The sequence below is a fragment of the Anastrepha ludens genome, chromosome X (assembly GCF_028408465.1).
Source record: "Anastrepha ludens isolate Willacy chromosome X, idAnaLude1.1, whole genome shotgun sequence".
Taxonomy (NCBI): domain Eukaryota; kingdom Metazoa; phylum Arthropoda; class Insecta; order Diptera; family Tephritidae; genus Anastrepha; species Anastrepha ludens.
In genome coordinates, this window is record NC_071503.1 from 59,026,661 (window position 1) to 59,030,636 (window position 3,976).

The following is a 3,976-nucleotide window of genomic DNA, read 5'->3' on the forward strand; positions in this document are numbered from 1 at the left end:
GAAGGCAGAACTAACAGCACGGTTGTTAAGGACGATGATATCAATATCATCGGCATACGCCAACAATTGTACGATCTTTTAAAAAATTGTACCTGAAAGATAAAATAACTAATTTTAGTTTTCAATCATTCTTAATAATAACTTTGAGGAGTAAAAGGATAGCATGCAACTCTATGCAAGAGATAATGATAATTTTTCGCTCATTCCGAGAAATAAGCAACAGGCTATTTTGCAACAACAAAATGAAGTGACTGCTTATTCCGCCGGATTTTTAAATAGCCTAACTCTAAGGATTTCTATTCCATAGAATTCCATTACATACAGTTCTGCTAATGCCACTGTGCGTACAGGGATGTAAATACTTTAATAAATATATGGGTTCAAAATGTCAGATAGAAAAGGAAATTAAAATAAAATAATTTGAATTAAAAACAATTATTGTTTGCCATGTCGTTGATAAAATGTTATGCATGCATATTGGTAAGTATTTCTTTATGCTCAAATATGAACGACACTTTATCAATAAAATAGTCCGCGGATGACATATGGCAAAAATACATTTTTTGTTGGGTGGTAGGACTGTTCTAAGCTTACATGGCAAATTTCAGCGTGATATGTCACATAGTTTGTTTTCTGTGCTACTGTAAACAAGTCAAGCTCGAGTGTGTTCTTCGAATTTAACGATGGAAATTCTAGTTGAACAAAGAATTTGTTTGAAATTTTGTTATTCCAACAAAATTTCGGCTTCAGACGCCTTAAAAATGTTTCCAGTGGTACAAATCGTTCAAAGAGGGCCGTACATCGGTTGAAAACTTGCCTCATGAACGTCGTCCAGCAACGACGAAAACATCGGAAAAGTAAAGGAAATTGTGCTTGAAAATCACCGTGTGACCGAAAGAGAGATAGCTAGTGAGCTGAGCATATCAAATGGATCCGTTCATACTATTATTCATGATGTCTTGGGCATGAGACGAGTGCCCGCGCGTCTTGTTCCAAAATTGTTGAATTTATTATGTTATGCTGACTGTTTTTTTCGATTACGAAGGTGTTCCTTCCGCAAGGCCGATCGGTTAACGCTGAATATTATTTAGACGTTTTAAAGCGTTTGCGCGAGAACATTCGTCTTAAAAGGAAGGAATTGTGGGACAACAAGTCATGGTTCTTGCATCACGATAATGCTCCAGCTCACACATCACGTCTTGTTCGCGATTATTTCAACAAAAATAATGTTAATATCGTTCCGCAAGCACCGTATTCGCCTGATATGGCTCCATGTGACTTTTTCCTGTTTCCCAAGCTCAAGTTGCCGCTCCGTGGAAAACATTTTGAGACAATTGAAGTCATAAAAGAGAATTCGAAGAAGGAACTGAAATCCATACCGAAATCGGCCTTCCAGAAATGCTATGATGATTGGAAAAAACGTTGGCATGTGTGTATCGCCTCCAATGGTGATTACTTTGAAGGAGATAAAATAAAAATTGAACAAAATTTACCGTTTGTGTGTTATTAAATCAGTCTCGTTCATATTTGAGCAGAAGGTATTTCACTTTATACGGCAGCGGAACCGTTGTTATTAGCTGGTTAGTAACAATATTCATAATAAAATTTAGAGCAGTAGGTTAGGTTACGTTAGTCAGGTTGCTTGTCTAAAACCACTTAGATCTCTTTAAGAAGATAACTAGTACCTCCAGTGAGACATTTTGCAAATTTCCCAGGCCTTCAAAGAAATAATCGCCAAGATACTTGGCACGGCTTCTTTCAAGTGCAGGGCATTCATAGAGAAGGTGTTGTACTGACTCAATTTCTTCCTCATCTCCACAGCTCCTGCATATGTCATTCTGAGGTACACCCATTCTACTAACTAAGGAGCCAATAGAGCAGTGACCCGTTATTGCACCTGTGCTGATGCTGGTAGCTGATCTGTTGAATCGAAGTAGACATTTTGTTCTTCTAATATCCATTTTTTTCCAGAGCGCTTTGGAGACCATGTGGTTAGTAGTCAGAGACCACATTGTATTGGTTTCTGCGATTATGCTCAAGTCGATCGCAGTGTACGGTTCGTTTAGAGGAATGCTAGTATCCAATACCACTCGCTGAAGGTCTAGTTCAGAGCCTTTTCTTCCACACTCTTTCATTTCCCTCCACTTCAGTATGGCCGGGGTCCCAACAAAGTATGGTTTTTTTGATGTTGGATAAGCGAGAATGACCTCCTACATTCTTTGGCACTTCTTGAACTGATGCGCACTGGCCTCAGCCTTGACATCTGCTTGACTATTAACAAAAATGGTAAGGTTTGCTGAAGGTAAGTCCATTAGTCCTATCGATTTTGCTGCTTTGTCTATAGCGTAAATCTTAGAACAGAAGACGCTACATCGGCTTTGGAGTCTAAAGGAGCAATTTAAGGTTAATTGTTCCGAGTAAAACTTTCGATCCAGTGCAATTGTTCATCTTTGAGCCATCAGTATAAATGTGGTGACCGTTATCATCTTATTTGACTCTGGCCTGTCAATCCTTTCTTTTCTTATTTTATAGTCTTTTTTCAGATCTATCTTGGGAACCAGATGCGTGTTGCAAGTGTTCGACAAATTAAAGAACTGTTGCATGGCCGTGCGTGTTTTCTTTAGTCATGCCTGCTGCTTTGATCATGTAAGCATATTTCACTCTATCGATGATTTTGACCCACTGATAGTCGAGAGAAATTTCCCTCTCATCAGAATGATTGCATCGCCCGCATAATCAATTATGTTCATCCTTTTCTTGCTCATATTAATAAGCAATTCATTTAAGACTAGATTCTAGTAACGGCGAATCCCTGTGGGATTCCTCTGATAACTTTTTTTCTAGACTAGTGATACTTAAGCTCGAGGTGATTTCTCTGTTAGATAGCATATGGTCTATCCATCGAATAATCTTTTCGCTTGTAAATACCTATGATCTTCAATGCTAAATTTATCGATTTCACATCCAGATTGTTGAAACCTCCTTCGATATTTGGAAAAGTTGCTACAGATACTAGGGTTATATCAATAACCTCCTCCCTAATCCTATTATACTATGTGGGATAATCACGCCGGTTACATATGTATATTGAGATAAGTAGAGAGTAAGTATTCAAAAAGAGACTCACCTCGTCCATTTATGTAGCTCCTGTCCCACCAGATCCAGTCGTCTTCCGCTGGTTCATTGGACTAGGTCTCTAATAAGAGTAACAACAGAACTCAAAATAAAAATAATAATTTTTCATCGGGCTAAAAAAACTGTTTAAAACATCTTGATTTTTTTGTCAGTATGTATCCAACCCAATAGGCACGGACAAGGACACTCCACACATCTCGTCAAATATAATATAACAGGAAACTGACAAAAAAACTATATCGCGTTTGAATAAAGAAAAAACTAGCACTTTCATTCTGATTGATATATTAATCTTCCAGGTTTTCATACGAAAAAAATGGATACCCCGAAAGGTCGCGAGCGAATGAAAGTGAAATAAATTTCATGTAATTTGCGAATGAATGTAATTTCGGTGACATTTACTCGTATATATTGATGACACGAATATACATAAATATTTACTATTCGGCAGCTTGCTGAGTTTTATTGTTTAATTCACTTTCTATACAGACAAACTAATATGTTTGTTGAATTGTTCACTTTTCACAAATGAATTACTAAAAACTGGCACAGAGGAATTAGTACAAAAGCAGATAAAGGTGTATAATGTGTTTGTTGAAAAAAGAAATATAGGTGAGGCAATTCTAAACAAAATAATTTTTCCCATATTCAGGACGGGTGGCCAAATTTGGCCAGTAACCACAGAGGAATTTAATTCTTGAATTATGTAGCTAAGGTGCTGATGGGAATAATAAATAAAAGGTTAGCAAATTGGGTCGCAGAGTATAACATATTAACAGAGTTTCAAGCAGGTTTCAGAAAAAACTGCTTTTTGACAGAGTACCCAGAAAACCTTTGCTGT